Here is a 21,504-nt window from a genome sequence, read left to right on the forward strand (position 1 = left end):
TGGAGGAAGAGTAAAACATCATCTGCATAAAGACTGATCTTATGTTCTATTTTATTACACTTTATCCCTTTAATACCTGTTGTTTGCCTAATTGCTGCTGCTAGTGGTTCGATAAAGATAGCAAACAGTGAGGGGGAGAGTGGGCATCCCTGCCTGGTCCCCCTCTGAAGACAGAAGCTAGCTGATATTTGGTCGTTCGTCCTAACACGTGCAATTGGCGAACTGTATAATGTTTGTAGCCAGTTTATGCAGAAGTTCCCAAAACCAAATTTATGTAAAGTTGCAAATAAGAACTTCCAGTTAACTCTATCAAAAGCCTTTTCTGCATCTAGAGATAATATACTAGTTTCTATGTTTCTACTGTAAGAGAAATCTATCAAATTAAGTAATCTACGCGAATTAGTGGACGACTGTCTACCCTTTATGAAACCAGTTTGGTCAGGGTGTATTAAGAAGGGGGTTACCTTCTCTAATCTTTTTGCCAGGGCTTTACAAATTATTTTGAGATCAACATTAATAAGAGAAATTGGGCGATAGCTGGTTGGAAATGCTGGGTCTTTGCCTGGTTTTAACAAGAGACTAATATTGGCTGAGTTCATGTTTGGCTGTAATCTGCCGCTCTCTTCGATTTCCCTCACCATTCTGAAAAATGTTGGAGCCAAAATGGTCCAGAATTCTTTGTAGAACTCTGCTGGGAACCCGTCTGGACCTGGAGCTTTCCCATTAGTCATGGATTTAAGGGCTTCCTGGAGCTCTGCTGATGTTAGTGGCGAGTCCAGGACTGCAACTTGGCTGTCTGTTAATTTAGGAAGTGTTATCCTATCAAGGAACTCATCGATCTCGTCATCTGATGGGTTTATCTGTGGTGAGTACAAAGTTTGGTAAAAGTCTCTGAAAGTGTTGTTTATTCCTTCAGGGTCATAAACTATATTCCCAGTTGAGTCTTTAACAGCAGATATGGTAGTTTTCTCTTTATTAATTTTTAATTGGCTGGCCAGAAATTTACCGGATTTATTACTATGTTCAAAGTTTTCTATTCGTAGTCTTTGTGCTAAAAATTGTGTTTTTTTGTCAATAATTCCATGAAGTTCTAATTTAGCTTTACGTAATTTGCTCAGTAACTCTTCTTCTGTGGATGTCTCTAAAGACTTAATGATTTCTTCTAACTCCTGGATACGTTTATTTTCTGTTTTTTTCTTATGTGATGAGAAAGAGATTATTTTACCTCTCATCACTGCCTTTCCTGCCTCCCAGAGAATAGATGCTGATGTTCCAGGCAGGTCATTATGTTCTAAATATAAAGCCCACTCCTTTTTAAAAAATTCTATAAAACCTTCATCTTTAAGCAGTGATGTATTAAACCTCCAGTTTTTGCTTGGTGGGATTGCTTTCTTGTTTACTAGAGTTAAAGAAACCGGAGCATGGTCGCTGACAACAATAGGGTGTATCTCAGTGTCTGAAATGTCAGCCAGCAATGAGCTGCTGACTAGAAAATAATCCAAACGTGAATGAGAGTGATGGACGTGTGAGAAAAAAGTATACTCTCTATGGTTAGGATGAAGAGATCGCCATGCATCACAAAGCCCATAATCACTCATGTACTGTTTAACTATATAAGTGGATTGCCAATTGCGCCGAGTCCCAGCTGTACTGAGCCTGTCTAAGGAATGCATCCAAAAATTAAAATCACCTCCAAGTATAAGTGGACAGTCCAAGTGTTTATTGTTATTGTTTTTTTGAATGCTTGTAATTCCGACCAGACACGGAGACAGAGGTGAAAGAGAAAGGAAGAGACACAAACTAAACAATCAATGATTAATAAGAGTCTGCTTCTAGACCTGCAGAAGGAGAGAGAAAAAAAGAAAAGGGACACAACAATAGAATAGAATAGAATAGAATAGAATAGAATAGAATAGAATAGAAAATAGAATAGAATAGAATGTCTTTATTGTCACTATACAGGTGTAAAGTGAGATACAGAGCATCTCCTCTTCAGTGTAAAACATACTGGGGGGGGGGGGGGGGGGGGTACAGTTCTGCAGCGCTATGTACAATACAATACAAAAGGCACAAACTATCACTGTGTCAACCTGATGAGGAAATATAAAATCAACATTGTTTTACTGAACAATCACACAATAATAAATCATAGTGCATTAAGTGCCCGCCACAGCCTTAAGACATGTGTTGAACGTGCCCAAGTCCATACTTATGAGAGCACCATGTGAGCACCTGTGTGTGTACCCACGCTTGTATATGTAATGTTTCTCTATATGAGCATCCAATAGAGAGTGTGAGGGGCCACAGATCTGCCCCCCAAAGATGCGTAGGAGATGGAAGGAGCTCCAAGTCTCAGAGATCCAGGAGGTGCCCCAGAGCGCAGGGACCCCAGGGAGACTGCGACCAGAAAAGCCCCTGCTCCCCTCAAGAGGATTGCCCCGGGGGGTCACAATCAGCAACCGGCAGAGTCCCGGGGTATATCAGCGGCAAGCTCACAGGCCCACCCGCAGCCTCCAACCTCCAAGCCGGCCAAGCCCGGAATCCAGCGACCCGGAACCCAGGGGCGACCAGCCGGGGGCCCAACAGAGCCCAGGGAATCAGATCCCACCAGGCAGCAACTGGGATCAATCAGGGTGACGCCAAAAATCTTAAACCCCCTGACCTGGGAGCCCCGAACTCAGGCAGACCAAGACACCACACTCCTCACCTAGTGTGGCAGGGGGAGGGGAGGCGAAGATGTATTGACCCTTTGCAGATGACGTGACTGCCCCCTTCACCATGATGGACGGCAAAATGACCATTTATACCCGTATAAACTCCAGTGAAGGTAGTCAAAACAAGCCAGTTTGTAGCCTTTTATCTCTTTCATTTAGTTGATTTGACAGTAAAATGGTTTTAACGTGCTGCGTGGTTGGCTGCACTAAGAGACAAGGATGTAAACTCAACTTGTTTTTTCTTTTTAATAACTTTGATCGAGACTGAGGACGGAGATGAAATGCAGCAATCAATCCATCAAGCGGGCCAGCAGGCCTCAGAATAACAGCGAACATGTTTTTGCCGGGTAAGATTAACGTTAATTTATTTCACGAGGAAGACAGGGACAGGGATAAATGTGATGTGTTTATACAAGTTACTGGTAATCCTGATGGATGGGTATTTCACCACGGAGGCTATGCTCCGTCCACTGTAGCGTAAAGCGAGACAATTATTAACAATATTAAAGCTCTGATGTATGATTACGTGTGTTAAAATTACGTTATTTATTTATATGAGCGTCAGCGTTCAGAGATCTTCTCATTCCGGTGTGAGAGCAGCAGCTGAACCTGCTAACACCACCAGCAACAGAAGCTGGTAGGGATCCGGACTTTTTAAAAATCAGCTTTGGTGTAAAGTGAAACGCTGTTTATAACATAAAGTTATAAATCCAGCGGGGTGAATTTAGGCAAAGTCAGCAAAATGTTTACATCGGTGAACAGCTGCAGAGAGAACGTAAGCTAACGTTGGTAAGCTAGTTAACATACCGCTCTCTATGAGCCCCCGCTAGATGCGCTACTTCTTCTGATAACTGAACTGGGCATGAACTAGTTGAAGAAATGCTGGAGGAGTTTTGTTTTGATTGCAAAAACAATTTCAGGCTCTACTTTTCCATTCGTTTAGTAATCGTGTCGCTCACTGTTTACATGCTTTTGCCATCCACCATGATGGACCCACATGATTAGGTGACGTTGGTGCAAAGGGTCAATAGCAACAAAAGAAGTCACGGGAGAGGGGAGGAGTCAAAGGCCCCACCTGACATATACAGTCATACACAAACACAGTCACACACACCCTCCCTCATGCTCGCACATACACATACAACCTAAGATTTACAAAAATGCACTCCAGACACCCACTCATGCTCCCCATACACACCCTATTCACTCTGGTCCCGGTACTGCTGCACAAGGGTATAACCATCATCAGTTCCCAGAGTTTGACCCTTTCTGCTGGGGTGCTGATGAGCAGGCCCCCCGCCCAATGTCGAGCAAAGCGATCCACCACCCCAGACCCCAGCCAGACGGCCAGATCCCCCTCCTAGCCTCCAGCCCCAGGAAGCCAAGCGACAACAAAGGTGTGCTAAGACCCCTAGTCTCCCTCCGCCTGCTCCAATACAGTGTTGGTGGGTGTTGATGAGGTGTATTCGTAGCTGTGGTGAGCGGGCAGTGCAGGCATTGTCTGGCCTATGTCAGCTGATGCCACCACACCACACCTCTTCCCCCCACAGCCCTCTGTGTCTAAGTGCAGTTTAAAATTGGAAGTGGGCACCGGCACTTGGGATGAGGCTGAAAGGTCCCCTTGCCAATGCCGTTGAATGTGCTCACTCCCAAGGCCCTAAGTGTGTGTTTGCATGGAATGTCGTTGATGGAAGTGTTTAATGTGCAAATAAAATTGGGGTCAGGTTGCCACAGGAATGTGGAAATGGGGTCCATACCTGTATCCCCTGACTTGCCCACCCCCCAAGGTCCTATGTGCTTGATTGTGTGATGATGTGAGGAAGCAGGAGGAGAAAAATGTATGGGGATGTGGAGGAAAGGCTGATTGGCCTAAGCCATCCAGGGAGCCAGCTCCCCCACTGGCCCCAATAGGCACCTCCTAAGATGTTTCCTTCTTTTTACTCCTTATTAATAGCTTTTGATTTTTTTTTCTCTTCTAAATGAGTTAAATAAAAATGTGAACCCACTATTTGGTGCTGTATTGAATGGCTAGAGGGTAAACTGGATTAAATAAATTGCTTAAGAGCTATTTATTTTTATTGTCATTACTTGTGACCCATAGCTGTGATAATCTATTAATTATAGAATATCACCTGCTTGGTCTTTAAGATGATTGGGCAGAAGATTCTAAGACTCTTTGTTTATTCAGGGACTGTCATCACTTCGTTTAGGATTCAAGAACCAGTCAGGTTTGCAAACAAATAATAATTTATTTTACAAACAATTTAAGACTTGACAAATGGTTTAAACTGTTATTTACTGTGAGTGGATGCGAACTAAGAGATGGGTGTCTGGAACTAGGTGTGATCATAGTGTTTCAGAGTCGGTATCATGAGAAAGCTGAATCCTGGATGGAGGAAATTTGGTTTGCAAGTAAGCTACAAGCTGTTATTTATCAAACTGTATACAGACGCTATCTCACTGTGTTCTACGTACCCAAGTGGAGGCGCCCTTGTGGATCCGAAATGTCAGGGGGTTGGGGACTCCGAGTACAGAAGTTCGTAGACTAACTCCTAGTGCGACCAGGTCGGTCAAGGATCGCTTCCAGGTAACACGGGTGGAATGGATGGAACCAAGCGTCTCAAAACAACTCTGAAGGAGTGTCACAAAATCAGCTTTGTTCTACTGGAAAAATATCTTGTTGTCCTCAGCTTCGCAGGTGCAAAAGCTAAAGGTTTTGACTATGTCAAAATCCTTCTGGTGAAAGAGGCTTGCTCAGACGGCCGTTCTGAGCTTTTCTCTCTCTCTGTCTGTCTGACTCACTGAGACTGAGAGTGAAGCTCTTTTTAAGGCCTGGTGTTATCTCAGAAGTTGCCAAGCATCTCAGAACACAGTCTCAGATTCTGAACTCTGAAATGTGGGACAAGGTTATTTATGTGTCATGTCTTTATCTTAGCCTTACTCTGTCTGCAAGTGCGATGACCTAATCCAGTAAACATACTTAGTATCATTGAAACAAATTCATGAAACATTTCATCATTTATAATTATACATGGCAATATTTAGTGATTATTAATAATAAAATCTTCTTTCTTCAATTATTATTTTGAAACATAAAATGATTACTTTTAATTATGAAATCTTAGTTATAAGATCTTCTTTTCTTCTGGGAATAAAAGTTTATCTAACAAGTTCTGTGCAGAACCTTGGGGAAAAGAATGCCACTTATTCATCTTTCGTTATCTGTTGAAGCTTCAGTTCAGCTGATGAAGTCATCTGATTAAAGAGCCTGCGTGCAGACATTCCATCTCCTGCCAGGGTAAAACACAGCAGAACGTTTGTAGTCAGGGTTATTTGCGCTGGCCGTGCATATGAACTGTGGAATATCAAAATCAGTCAATTTGGTGACGTTAAAGTGCAGATCAAACATTCATACTAAGAGTTTTGGTGAAATTGTTTCAATGCAATCCCTAACAATATCTAGAGAGGTTCATTATTATTGATCCTGGTCTGACACAACTAGAGGTATTTGGTCAGATATCTTCCTGTTGGCAGATTACAAATAAATCTGTTGCTAACCACAGATAAAGTGAGGGCCCCCATAGATGTGCAATGGAGTACGTAGAATCACTCATTTCCTCATGTTTTGGACCTGCTTGTGTTAACTGTTGGTGTTCCTGTCCCAAACACATCTGACTTACTGGCCAAGCATTACCTAGTGATTTAAAGTGACACTTTTCTACTAAATTCAAGTTTTATCATTGTGGAAAGAAATTAAAAGTAAACAAACTCGTGGTTATTTTTCATGCTGAGCTGGTCCTCTATCTTGGAGTGGTATGACTCAGTGATGACAAAGTTTAGGTAAAAAAGATAACCAGTTTATTACAATCTAGTCCATTTTAAATACAAGCATCGGTACACCTAAGTTTATGGCGTCGGTCCTTTGCCTATAACTCTACAACAGCATCCCTAAAATGTCCTAATTTGGTAAAGGCACATTCCTGAGCCTGCTTATTATAGCAAAATGCTGTTGTAGGTGAATGGAGTCTCCACAGAGTCATCTTGTAATTTAGGACTTCTTGACAACAGTCCCAGCTGTCTCTCCACAGCCTCTAAGGGGTACTTTCTTCTTTGGAGCTCTAAAGGAATAAGGATGACGCATTCTTTTAAGCTGCAGTTATTACAACATTGTATGATATTATATGATATTATTTTATATACAGACAAACTGTTTAAAGCAGACACTACACTCATCAAGTGATTTAAACCAGATTACAAACTAAAGTGAAAAGGCCTTTAGAAACAGTCAAAAAAATCATTAAAAACAATGGCACTCATTTCTGAAACATAGTTATATTACATGTTGTTTTTTAAATGGAACATGAAAATACACATTTAAATGCTTTGAATTATTACACATCTCAGTTATTCTTTTTTCAGTTGTTTGATAGCAATATCTCTGTAAAATAACCTTAGATTATGAAATTTTGAGCAATAAAATTTAATTGTACAACAATTTTAATGAAGTGTTTTAATTCACTGTGCTGATGCAGTGGTGAGATTGCAAACAACACAAAACACAGAAATGGCTCTCAAGGTTTCATTTCTACTTCTAACAAACAAAAATGTACTAAAGCATGATTTCTCAGGAGCATTTATTCATTAACTTAGACCTGAAGCTGTTTCTTAAAGAATATATTACAGAAACAAAACAGCTGTTGTTCATGTTTACAATGAGACAAAGCTAAAATAACTGCTCATCCAGCAGTCATTAGTGAATAAAGATGGCTTAGATGGTCTCATGGAATTGCAGAAAAAAGGATTTTTGATGGGGTGAAGTGTTTAGGTGTTTGTTTTATATGATGCCTTCAGGGTACCTTGCAGGTTAGATGTTTCCAGCATGTCTGACTAGGAGACCTCGGGGTAAATCCAGGACAAGCAGGAAAGATTATGTCCGTGGTCAGCTTAGAAAAACACTTCAACATCCCTGTGAGAGATTCTCCAGGGGATTTCTGAGATGTGGAGAAATACTGTGGAGATTGGAGATTTGAAGGATTTTATATTATAACAAGTGCAAATAACCCATGCCTGTCTTAAAATGGGTTAAAGGTTTGTGAGGTTATCCAATGTCATATTGTTTACATGGCTCATCCATAACATTGACCTCTTTCTGCCAAATGCAATCAGCTTTGGTCTTGCACAACTGCAGTTAAATCTCTGAAAAACCAACAATGTGGAACTAAAGGCTGACAGGCTTAGCACTGAGAGAATTTGCTGAAATTCAGTGTTAGGACAAAACTGTGTCTGATTCAGTTGGAAACAAAGTAAACAGTAAGCCATGTACATTGGAAAAGCATTTTTAGCATCACATGTTAACTCATTCACTGCCATTGACGACTAAAGTCATCATTTTAGATCCAACCGTTCACTGCCAATGACGACTAAAGTTGTCATTTGCATTTTTTTTTACTGTGTGGGCATCGGAACGAGCCCCCGCGCTGACAGAACAAACATCTCAGCTCTGAAGCCGATCTTCATCCGCATACATCACACGTCACGTGATCAGGAAGCAGAAAATCCATGTGTTAGAAGATTGTTTTGGGCCGTTCCTGTAAAAAAAAGTGAGGCGCAAACTGGAAAAACATCTGCCGTTCACAATTCGACAACGGATTATGAAAGAACGGATAACGATCGAAAAACGTGAATTCTTCCAGATGTAAGAGGTGAGTCTCCATTTTGGTTTGGTTGTTTTGGCGTCGACATCATCCTAGCGTGCAAAGTTCTGTCACTCTTAAAAAACGGTGAGAAACGTTGGCAGCGAAGGCCTTTAGCGGTCAGGAAACGGCTGGCAGTAAATGAGTAAATACTGCGAGCCAAGGACAAATCATCTTCATACCACAGTAACAAGATGGCACCTGAGCTTGAATTTGCAGCTTTTATTAGTCACTCAAACTCATCACTGCTGACTTTCTCATCTTTTCAAGCTGGAGTTTCTGTAAATTCAGTTGCGTACTTTCATCATTTGCATTCTCATTATTTGTTTTCTCATCTTAATTCATTGGTTCCTCTGTGGTTGGTTTAGTTAAGATAAGTATATTGCCCTATTTTCTTTTCCTCCCCTATCTCTGGTGTTAACCAGAGAGAGCGCTTTAAGTTGGTTATTGTTTTACACACTCCCTATTTTAGCAGAGGGAGTTTATTTGGTTTAACTTGTTAATTATCTTAAATCCAACCTTTGTGTAACTAAATGTTTTAAACCATTTTGTAAATCTTTCTCCAATCACTCATTTACCTGACACCATCCCTCCTTACTTATCCTTTCATTTAGCATTACTTTAATTTACTCTGTGTTCTCCCCTCCCCACTCCTAGACAAAAGAGGGGATGTAACAAAGGACACACGGAGCACAAGGGGACACATGAGGGGAACGCAAAGGAAGAACACAAGGGGGCTGGGGACCAAGGGGACACAGAACATGACACTTTAAGGCTACCACTTTTGTTTCCAATGCACCAGGCTTTCTTCAAGTCCTTTTTATTCAGTCTTGATTAGGGATGGGTTCTGTATTTTCTCAGCCTTGGATTAATAAAGTACATCTTTCTATCTATTTGGTACTTTCTAAGTAGTGGTGTGCATCTCTACCTGCCTCACGATTCGATCCGATTCCGATTATCTGCCTAACGATTCAATTTGAGTCTGAAATGCATCACGATTCTTCACACAAAAATTTTCATTACTGAATAAAAGCAGAAGAATAGTTTTCAATTTCTTTTTGATTTCGAAATCCCTGAAAAACAGAACATTCATCTATTCACTATAGTGAGCAATAATGTTTAAATTGTGCTGCCTATAATTACTTAAATAATATAAGAAATAATGTTTTCGGTAGAGCAGCTTTAAGATAGAATACTACTGAACTTAAAAATAGTAAACAAATACTGTGTTAAGTGATTCTTTCACATCCAGGATCCCAAAACCAAAATTAGCCCAGACATCCGATTTAAATGTAACGGGTACATCTTTGATTACTGGTAATGTTGGCCCTGTATCCCTGTCCGCCTTTTCTGTTTTAAATTGGCGCTAGGGCAACGCAGTGCGCATGTCATTGCAACTCTGCCCCCAGAAGTAATTATAAAACCTCAAAACTTTATTGTCCTCGCATAGACATAGACCAGGGGTCGGCAACCTGTTCCCATCAAAGAGCCATTATTACCCGTTTCCCACAGTAAAGAAAACACCGCAGCAGCCGCGGCGTTGTGGGCGGGGCCTACCCTCAGACAGCAGCCGGTACCGGTTGCTCGTGTACGTCAAAGTTATCTTTCATAAGAAGATAATCAATAAAATGATTTATATTAAGTGGATCCAGAAGTTGTAGCCCGTCTCTGCCTACAGTATTTTGATATTTTTTACCCTGTTGGTGGTTTTACTGAGCAGGTGCCACTTTTGTCATACGTTTCTTTTTAAAACATGTTTAGACTGTTCAGAATACAAATCCAGGCTCTGTCACGTTTGATTGTTGTAATTAAACTTTGTAGGTGGGGAAGGTCAGAAAAGGATCCAATCAATTTGTTTTTCCCTCATTTACAGTGACGGAGATAACGGTGCAGTGCGCCTGGCTCTGGTGTTAATCAAGTTTAATTTGATCTATTTTCACAAGAAAACAAAACAGTTAAAAGCAGGGCTTGTGTTGTGTTGACCGGATAGTTCCCATTTTTGACTATTTATTTTGACGGAGAAAGAATAGAAAGACCCCGACGCATGCAGACGAACTGACACTTTATTCGTTTCGCGCAGATGTAGCTAAATCACTTAAGAAAAGATTCCCATCTGAGCTGGACACGGAGCTCAGCGCAGCTCGCTTTCAGCGCGTACGTACGGCGCACAGTGAGCTGAAGATGTGGAGAGGGGCTTGGAGCACGTCGCAGAACCAGGGTGCATGCAGATTCCTCCGACTGAAGCGAGACCTGTCGCTTAGAAAATGTTCCCTGATTATGAAACTTTGGCTGAATAGCACTTGTTCTTGTCTCCAATGTGGCGACACATCCAGGAGCTGAGGAGAATCCCAGAATCTCACATCCTCGTCAGCTCAGAACACGCATATGATTACGCACAAGCGTGACCCGTCAACCCGGTCTCATAGTAAGACCGGGTTGGAACCGTTCAGGTTTACGCAGACAATCTTTACATTTAGAATTGGCTTACAGATGTAAAATTAATTCAGTAAAATATAAAGCATTTTATTTAAATATCCATTCATTATTTTACAAGCACAGAGAGCCGCATCAGATGGATGGAAGAGCCGCATGCGGCTCCAGAGCCGCGGTTGCCGACCCCCGACTAGACAAAGGGGAGAGAATCTCATTTTGTCATGTTGCTGCATCGATGCGGAATCATGCACGGCTGAATCGCGATGCATCTTAGAATCGATCATTTTTCCCACCTCTATTTCTAAGGCACTGGACTAAATTCCGTGGTACCGACCATGGACCCATTCACAAGGTATGAAGCGTTGCCATGGTTTGGTACCATAGAGTTTGGTACCTGATTTCCCAACATAGACAGCAGCGCATGTGCAAGAGTGTTATGTCATCAGTGCTGCAGGCCAGCTGTAAACAGAGCCGCATGGTGGAAAGGATGTGCTCTAAAGTTTGGGTCCAGTTCACTAAACGTGATGGGTGACTGGGTGATAATGATAATATTGACAACATTCTAAGTGAGTTATCATTGTCTTAATCTGATCCAGCAGGTAATTTAGAGGTGGAAATGTATATGTTTTTATCATATCAATGGCATTGTCTATTCTGTCTATCGATCCAATTCCTTAACAATTCCATTGTTCAATATGTGGCAAAACACTGATTTTGTATGCCCTCTTGCAATATAAGTGTCAGTTTCTTTATGATAAATAATCAATCAGTTGGAAAGATCTTTCTAAATATTCTCCTTTGTGCTCCCTGAGAAGGCAGAGTTATCTTCTTGTTTGGTGCAGTGTTGCTGTAGCTTTTGCAGAGTGGGAAAAATCTCACCACAGGTCGGACCTTTGTCACGGTTTGCTCGTGTGGAGATGAGGCAAATGACACTAAGGTGATAGGCAGTGTTAGCTGATTAGTTACCTGCAGTATCATCAGGGGAAGATGTGTGAACACCGCTGCTGCTGCATTTAAATTCACTAGTTCTAGTGGGTCAAAACACATCATTAACTTTAAAGAAGTTGTCACTCCCCCCTCAGAGTCTTACTCCACCCACGTATCAATTTTAAAAACTTTAGGTTACTGTCGTAACCCCGAATCTCTGAATAACATGAGTGAGATGTCTCACTATGGGATACGCCCCTCCGCGGATTCCTCAGAAGCACTTATCTCAATACGCCAATCCTGATTGGCCAGTGACCGTGACATACGCGTCCCCCTGCTACTATAAGTAGCAAGCGTCCCAACGTACGCACTATTCAAGATAAACACCTCTTCTCGCTTCGCCCAGCAAGAAGGGTTGTCTGGTGAGACATCTCACTCATGTTATTCAGAGAACCGGGGTTACGACAGTAACCTAAAGTTCTCTTTCTTAACATTCGTTTCGATGTCTCACTATGGGATATGGAGACTCCCGTATTGCCAGACAGCTTATCCAGCGATCACCAACCTACAGGGATACGTCTTGGCCCGCCAAAGACCCCACGCTCAGAATCGTGTGAGTCATTGCAGGGACCGAAACATCAAGCTTATAGAAGCGTGCAAATGCAAGTGGAGAAGCCCAACTTGCTGCAGCACAAATCTCCTGGATTGACAGCCCCCGAAAAAGGGCCCAAGAAGCAGACAGGCCCCTAGTAGAATGGGCCCTGAGCCCAACAGGAGCCTGAATGCCCTGACAGGAGTAAGCCATAGCAATAGCCTCCACAATCCAGTGGGAAAGCCTCTGCTTTGTGACGGGTTTCCCCTTACGAGGCCCACCCCATGACACAAAAAGCTGGTCCCCCCTGCGAAGGTTCTCCGTCCGATTCACATACTCCTTGAGCGTGCGAATCGGACACAGCTTGTGCCACCGCTCCTCCTCAGGAGAGGAGAAGGGTGGCGGGTAGAAAGCTGTGAGGATAATAGGAGAAAAGGAGCCCACCACCTTAGGCACAAAGGCAGGGTTTGGCTTCAAGGACACCTTCATGTCACCGGGTGCAAACTGGGTGCAGGATGGGTGCACAGAGAGAGCCTGTAAGTCACTAACTTGCTTTGCAGATACCAAAGCCAGGAGTAGCACCACCTTAAGAGACAGGATCTTAAGGTCCAGGCCGTCCATAGGTTCAAATGGAGGCCCGGAGAGGGCCGACAGCACCAAGGACAGATCCCATGAGGGCACCAGGGGTCGAGACACAGGGAGAAGCCTGCGCGCGCCCCTCATGAAGCTACACACCAGGGGGTGTTGACCTGCCAATTTCTTCCCAAAACCCAAGTGTCGGGCGGAAATGGCTGCTAGGTACACTTTAATGGTGGAGAAAGCCTTCTTCCCATCCAACAAGTCTTGCAGGAAAGACAGAATGACGTTCATCGGGCATTGGAAGGGTGAGACCTCCCTGCCCTGACACCAGGCTTCAAACACCCTCCATTTACAGTCATATAGGGACCTAGTGGAGGGGGCCCTAGCATTCTGAATGGTTCGAATGACTGCCTGGGGCAGCTCTGCTGACTCTAGCCTGCACCCCTCAGGGGCCAGGCCCACAGGGCCAGCCGTTCTGGATGAGGGTGGAAGATCGAGCCTCCCGCTTGGGACACCAGGTCCCTGCGAAGCGGAAGTTTCCAAGGTTGGCCCTCCAGGAGCTGGAAAATGTCTGCCACCCAATGCATGGCTGGCCAGTATGGGGCCACCAGAATGAGAGTGTGGAGCTGGGTTTGTACCCTCAGCAAGGTGGGTGGTATCAGGGCCACTGGGGGAAAAGCGTAAAGCAGTCCCCGTGGCCAGTCGTGCACCAGCGCGTCCACACCGAGTGGAGCGTCTCGGTCGCGCAGAGGACAGTGAGCATTCTCCTTGGAGGCAAAAAGATCCACTACGGCTGTGCCGAACCGGATCCAAATCTGTTCTAACACTGCTGGATGCAGGCTCCAATCCCCGTACAGGGGTGTCCCTCTGGACAACAGATACGCCCCCCGATTCAGAACACCCAGAACATGGGTGGCTCTGATTGAGAGGAGATGCCTGCTGCACCATAGGATCAGTCTGCGTGCCAGCGTGTGTAACCGCATGGAGCGCAGCCCCCCCTGGTGGTTTATATAAGCCACAGTCATGGTGTTGTCTGTTCTCACTAGGACATGATGGCCGGAGAGAAAAGACAGGAAGCGCCTCAGGGCTAGAAAGACCACGAGGAGTTCCAGATAATTTATGTGTGTCCCCCAGAGCTCTCTGCTCCACACACCCCTGACAGAGCGACCCTCCAGGAGCCCCCCCCCCCCCACCAACCTGACAGGCTGGCATCTGTCGTGACCACTTTCCTCACGAGAACCAACCCCAAAGGCACCCCCTGTGCCAAGAGGAAGGGGTGACGCCAACAGCGGAGCGCCGCGACGCACGCTGCAGAGACCGTCACCCTGCGCGCTCTGTGGCGCACTGGAGAGAGACCCAGAGAAGCCACCCAGCGTTGAGAATCTCTCATGTGTAGACGGCCGAGTGGTACCACTGAAATAGCCGACGCCATGAGACCCAAAACCCTGAGGCATAACGCAAACCGCACCGAACTGTGTAGGCGGAAGCGCGCCAGGCAGAACGAGAGACGGGCCGTGAACGCCCCTGAGTCCAGATTCAGACCTAGAAAGGTTGTTTTCTGGGAGGGGAGTAAAGCGCTTTTCTGCCAGTTTATTCTGAAACCCAGACCACACAAGTGAGGGATCTCAACCAGCGTGTTTGACGCTGTCTCCTCTCTGGACCGTGCCAGCAGGAGCCAGTCGTCTAAATACGTGGCCAGCCGAATGCCCCTCCCTCTCAAAGGGGCGATCGCCGCCTCCGTACACCTGACAAACACCCTTGGGCTCAGCGAGAGGCCGAATGGGAGCACGGTGTATTCGTAACACACTCCCTGAAAGGCAAACCTCAGAAATTTCCTGTGTGGAGGGTACACGGGAATATGAAAGTATGCGTCCCTCAGGTCGATTGAGGTGAACCAGTTGCTCTGGTGAATCAGACGCAAAAGGGATGAGAGCGTGAGCATTTTGAATCTGTACTTTCTGAGGCATTGGTTCAGGGCCCTCAGATCCAGGATCGGGCGAATCCCGGTCCCTCCCTGCTTCGGGACCAGGAAGTACCTGGAGTAGAAACCGCTCTGAGACCGATCGGAAGGCACAATGCATATCGCTCCCTTCTCCAGCAGGGAGGAGATTTCTCCCTGAAGGATGTGAGCTGACGACCCCTGGGCGTGGGAGAACACTACGCCAGAGAATCGAGGTGGAACAGAAGCGAATTGGAGCCTGTAACCTCTCGAAATAGTTCTCAGCACCCAACGTGAAGCAGAAACCGCTGTCCATTCCTCCATGTGAGTGGAGAGCGGTGACACAGCCGTGACACACGGAGCAGCAGCTCCCTCCAGAGGTTGTGGGGCAGCGGTGCCCGTGGCAGCCACTGCACATGCGCGGGGGCTTTGTGCTTTGACGGCCCAGGCTTACGGGGACGACCCGTGGCTGGCGGGAAAGTCCGCCAGGGGCCGCCCCCGCCTGGAACCGCTCATGGGTGACATTTTTATTCATTTTTGCTGCGCCCTTGACATCTTGTCTGGATGCGACAGCGAACCTTTTAATGCTCCTTGAGCGTGACATGTTTGTGAAAAACAATGTGAGTGCTTGTGACGTGTGTTTTGAGCCGGCACCGCCGGCTGCACGTCCTGGCCCCACCCTGGACTGCTCGGAAACTCTGCCGGAGGGGTTCCGTGAGGGGGGGAGAAAGCACCATGGCAACATCGAACAGGAGGAGCTGGCGAACGGGGAACTGCCAGCTGCAGCGTCGGGAGGGAAGAACTCTGACAGGCTGCCCACTTCTTCCTCCTCACCTGCTGACCGCCGTGTCTGGTGGATTGTCCCGGCGGCGGAGCAGCTTGGTCTCCGGATCCCTGAGGCCAAACTGGTCGAGGCGCTGAGCCCGAAGGAGCTGGTTGGACAGTTTGAGGCTTCGGGCGCTTTGGGATCCGGAACTGAGGCTGGGCTCGGGCAGCTGCCTGAGGCAGGTTCGGCCGAGCCGGCAGCGCCGGTGAGGGTTTACGGGGAAGGCAGAGATGAAGGGCTTCATCCTCTTTCTTTTTGGCCGCACACCGTTGCTGCATTGATGCCAGGGCAGAGCCAAAAATGCCTTCAGGCACGATTGGCATGTCCAAAATGTCCTCCTTCTCTCTCTCAGAGAGGTTGGTGAGGTTCAGCCATCGTGCACGTTCTTGAAGCACCATCATGCCCATAGCTTTAGCCGTAGCATGGACCGCGCAGCGCTGCACACGCAGGCAGATGTCGGTCAGTACGGTGATTTCCTCCCACACCTCCGGGTCCGGCTTCGTATTCATGTCCTCACAGAGCTCGGCTTGGTACGCCGAGAGCATGGAGGAGACATTCAAAGCTCGGACCAAGATGGCGGCAGCCTTGTACGCCCTCTCGTTCAGCGCCGACTGGAAGCGGTCAGCCTTCGCAGGGAGAGCGGGAGGCCTGGAGGAAGTCGACGAGAGCCGTGGGTGCAGGTGGGCTGCAACCAGCGGTTCCATCGGCGGCATGCGAAGCATGCCAGCCTTCTCCATCCCTTCGAAGTCCAGCGAGGAGGCTCCTTGGACAGGAGACCTGGAGCTGAACGGGTGTTTGTCCCAGGAGGACCTCACTTCTTGGAGTAGCTCCGGGAAGGCGGGAAGGAGGGGCTTTGCCGCCCTCGTGGCCTGAGGCAGCTTCTTTCCCTCGTAGCGGGATCTGACAGCCTCAGTGACCACGGTGGGCCAAGGGATGTTGAGCCTGGTCGCAGCGCGTCGGCAGACTGACTGCATGTCCAGGTGGGCGGCCGGAGAAGCCGCTCCATCCCTGGGAGAGGACGGAATGCTAGGCATGGAGGCCTGAGCGATGGGGAGAAAGACGTCGTCCTCCTCTGAAATGAGGAGTTCTGAGGTGTCCTCGTCGTCTCCGTAGTCCAACTCCAACACGTCCTCGGTGGGGTGGCTCGGACCGGCCAGTTCGAGCTGTGAGCCCCAGCTGAGTTCGGCACACGGTTCCGGCTCCGGGAGGACATGTTCGCTGGCGTCCCCAGGCGGTGGCCCAGGGGCCGGCAGGCAAGGGTCCTTCCCCGACAGGCTAGCTTGGCGCGCTAGCCGCCGGCGAAGGCTCTTCAGGGTGAAGCAAGCGCAGCTCTCACATGACCCGGGGACTTCCAATGCCAGCTGGGCGTGTTCCAGCCCGAGGCAGCTCGAGCAGACCCTGTGCGGGTCTTTGCTTGAGATTTTGTTCCCACAGGTACAGAGGCAAGCTCCTGCGCCGTCGACTCCTCTGGTGGGAGGAGCGGCTTCCATGTTGGCTAACTGGTGTGTTAGCATAGAACGAACAGATGCACTGGAGTGTGAAGCTGCTCGTTATGCCCCGAGCCTATGGTGAAGGTCAGGACAGAAGGACGCTAAGTTAACGTTCGGCGACGGAGAGAATATTAGAAGGCTCCGTCTGTGAACAGTTGAGCTAACTTACCTCAGAGATAAGCGACCACCGAAGCGAGAAGAGGTGATTGAATAGTGCATACGTTGGGACGCTTGCTACTTATAGTAGCAGGGGGACGCGTACGTCACGGTCACTGGCCAATCAGGATTGGCGTATTGAGATAAGTGCTTCTGAGGAATCCACGGAGGGGCGTATCCCATAGTGAGACATCGAAATGAATGTTAAGAAAGAGAACTGCAACATTAGTAGGCGTTGCCTGGAGGACCGAGAGGGTGGAGCCGCGGCAGTGACGAAGACGACGGCTAACTAGACGATGCTAGCTCCCTTCAATCTGAGCAGTCATTAGAAGTGGAGGACGTTTCTCCCCCTCCTTACACAGACACTCGAGAAGAAAGGGACCAAGTCTATTTGGAGGAGACAAGCGGACCTGAGCCTTATTGTTTTGAGCTTGTGAGTTGCCTGAAACTACAGGAACCGACCCAACAGAACCACCTCTGAATGTAAGTAGCCGTTAGCCATAGCATCGGATTAGCTGCAGGGCTTGTCTCCACGGCCCTAGAGCTAGTATTCAGCATGTGTTAGAGGTTTATCTGCTTCAACACACCTGGTTTTAATCAGCAACAAATAGCTGAGCTGCTTAACAGCTAATCTAACCTGTTAAAGCAGGAAAATCCACTGAAACATGCTGGATAGCAGCTCTCCGGTAGCCCTGGGCTCAAGTTACAGTCTGCTGCATAAAGTTATGAAAATATCCCATGAGAAAATTATTCTGTAATGTGTTCAGCCCACTAAAACTGCCCTGATTTATTTATTTACTGATAACAGCTGCTCTCTCGGTTATAGGTCCTCTGGTGTCTGCAGGTGGTCTCCTCTGCTGGTGTCGTCAGGATCAGGAGCTTCCAGAAGAATGTGCCTTTCAATGACTCTTTCCCCCTTATTTGTTATATTAATTAAATAAATCTCAATTGATATATTTCCTATTTTTGTTCATGTCCATAAATACTTAAACATGCTTGAAATGAAAACAAGCTTTTAACAGTGAGGTGCTCGTTTAATTCATCACAATAGAGCTAGTTAAACATGCACCAATGTGATAATTCAATTAATGTAATTTATAAATATCCATTAAAATATCAAAACTGGAATCAAAATGAGATATTTGGCAGCACAAAAAACTTGTCAAACACAATATTTATTATAATAATTGTAGGCAGACAGGAGACAGAGCTGATGGAGGTTCTCAGTCATCGAAGGATGGCTGAAGGCTTTCCAGGAACAGGAGATGTGGTGTTGTCTCTTCTCTCTCTATTCTGCCAGATAAGCTGATAGGTTACAGGTGTGTGAGGACATCCTCATGCTGTCAGAACCAGATGACAGGAGTTATCAGGTGATCAGCCAGGCTAATGATGAGATGCAGAAAGAAAACAAATCCAGGACAGTGTACAACAATATGTGGTGTTGCTCACCTTATGTGCTCTTATAAGTATTAACGTGTGCCTGTCTCATGGTGTAGAGTCCATATTTTGCTGAGTGTCCTGCAATAATGAAGGTTATTAGTTAATTTACTTTTGATAGCAAAAACAAAATATTTAATGTAAAAGTTATTTACCAGGTGAATCAGCTCACACGTCACCACCAAGTGTCACAGGGCCAGAATCAGTAGCCTCCTTCATGATGTAATCACATACTTATTTAATTGTTAATATCTTAAAAATTCTGAAATGTTTTAATTTTTTTTACCTTGAACAGTTCACTGAGCTTGCACTGTCACTGAGGTGGAAGCTGGAATCAACAGCAGACACCTCACATTGTGGTTTTTTCAGCGGTGTGGACGCTGCTCTGACTTTCTGGAAGATGAATTTCTGTCATGGTCCCTGTGTCACAAGACACACTGCGGCTGTGAGCTCCATTCTGGCTGGCTATGTAAAAACAAAGAAGCAGCACATTTATAAATGTTTAAAAGAGCATAAAATCACGTGTAACAATAATCTGTAAAACAAATTAAAACTAGAAGGTAATAATAAAATGTTTACATAGAAGATTATTAAAAATAATTCACCTTTGCTACGCCGGTAAGGCTTCACGTCTGCCTGGACAAGTATATTCTTGCAGCTAAATCAGTCTGACAGCCAGTGTCTTGGGTAGATTTAGCCTGAAAAAAAAAATAGGAGCACATTGTTGTTGGGAGTTTATAAAGTCAGATAATATACAAAAGAAACTGTCCTATAAAGGCGCTTTATAACATTCCTAGTGTGTGATCGCTGTTATAACGTAAAAGTCAGTCACACATGATGTGGAGAGCCTGAAATGCGACCTCCTGAACAGAATTCCTTACAGAACCGGGTCACAAGCTGGATTTCACGCTGTAATGCTGTCTGTCAACTAGTGCTGCGTTAGTTAGAGACACTGTTGCAGAATTGCCGACTGACTAGCTAAAGGAAGTGAACCACGTCTCTCAGACTTTGCATTTAGGTAGGGAATTGTCTTTAGAAGATGTTAAAACTTTATTTAGCTGACTCACCTCAGATTGGAGCCCGCCGTGGTGGGGGAGCAGAGTCGGTGGGCTGCATCTAAATCGCGGAAGAGCCACGGTGGGCACAGCCTCCCTCTTCAAACGGAGGCGTGCAGAATTGCGGGTAAAATGCTGGTGAGGGAGTCCAACGGAAAAGGAGTGCAACCCCACAGAGCTACCGCAACCATACTACACTACACCATCTCACCATGCTGATATGGAGCACTAAACCCGAACAACTTTTATAATTACACTAACAGCCAAACACTAACTAAACTACAATATCCAACAGCCAAGCTAACACTAAATAAGTATGTATAACACTAAAAGCTATGCTAAAGACTAGGATATGCTAATGCTGAACTACGGCTAACCGTCCTACACTCGCTTGCAAATCCAACTCCCAACTCGCCACAAGGCGTGGCCGAGACGCTCGATCCTTTTATAACTTTGACGGAGAGCTGCTACGTAGTACTCTACTGGTTTACGTAGTATCTTACTCTTTAGCCATTGGCTAAAATTTATTCAAAATGAGTCAAATTCTATGTTTTAAGCTGAAGGTGGAGCTATACTGTGGTATTTAGGCATAATTTTTAATTTTTAAAGAAAATCCACCAAAATGCTAAAATAATGAATACACACATTTAAAACACTATTAGACACTCATTTATACAGTTCATCAGCAAAAAAAAGTTAATTTAGATGTTACTTGCTCTTTAAGTTATTGTGTGTGTTTTGCCCAAATGTATGTAAGTTATGTATGTATGTTTTTGCACATTCAAAGTGTTACCTCTCCTTTATAAAATATCTAAAAAACTGGCTGCACAGTGGAACAGTGGTTAGCATTGTTGCCTTGCAACAAGATGGTCCTGGGTTCACATCCCAGCTTGGGGTTATTCAAGGAGTTTGCATGTTCTCCCTGTGCATGCGTGTTCTCTCTGGGTGCTCTGCTTCCTCCCAGTCTAAAAACAGGACAGTCAGATTGATTGGTCTGTCTACATTGTCCTTAGGTCTGATGTGTGCTTGGTTGTTTGTCCTGTGTGTCTCTGTGTTGCCCTGCGATGGACTGGCAACCTGTGCGGGGTGTACCCTGCCTGTTTGACCATTGACTGCTGGAGATAGGTACCAGCCCCCTCCCGTGACCCTGCATGGACAAGCAGGTTCAGGTAATGGATGGATGTATGATAAAAAATTACCATCAACTTTAATAAGGTGTGTAATGGACCAAATAACTGTTTTGAACCAATACATGTAAAATAATGTTTTTTTTTTTTGTTTTATCAGGATGTGTCTGTTGTTCCAAACTGGAGTGGAGTGTGGTGAAAAGTTGTGATTGAAAATTACTTACCAGTATTATAAAACTTGTTTATGAAAAAAAGATTTTGTAGTTTGGTTGGTAGCTTAGAAATGTCAAAGTCACATCTATGCTTCCGTTGCTATCATCCAAAGGTGTGTTCGCTTTCTCCTCAGAACTCAAAAAATCCAACTTCCAAGAAGGAAAAATGAACTGTTTGAAAATGAACGGCAAAAGGAATGATGATACACAGTACATTTAGTTCACAGCAAAGATGTGTTGCTTTAGTTTAATCTGCAGTTTTTAATACCACAAGGACCCATCACTGGAGAGGAATAGAGGTACACGGAGCTGGGTTTTAGTTTT

At 45.5% G+C, this 21,504-nt stretch overlaps 1 pseudogene; it reads right to left on the reverse strand.

Moving 5' to 3' along the window:
- Positions 1-9,033: 9,033 nt before the first annotated feature.
- LOC139070737 (uncharacterized) lies at positions 9,034-15,614 on the reverse strand (annotated as a pseudogene).
- Between the last annotated feature and the right edge of the window lie 5,890 nt (positions 15,615-21,504).

This window comes from Nothobranchius furzeri, chromosome 1, assembly GCF_043380555.1.
Source record: "Nothobranchius furzeri strain GRZ-AD chromosome 1, NfurGRZ-RIMD1, whole genome shotgun sequence".
NCBI lineage: Eukaryota > Metazoa > Chordata > Actinopteri > Cyprinodontiformes > Nothobranchiidae > Nothobranchius > Nothobranchius furzeri.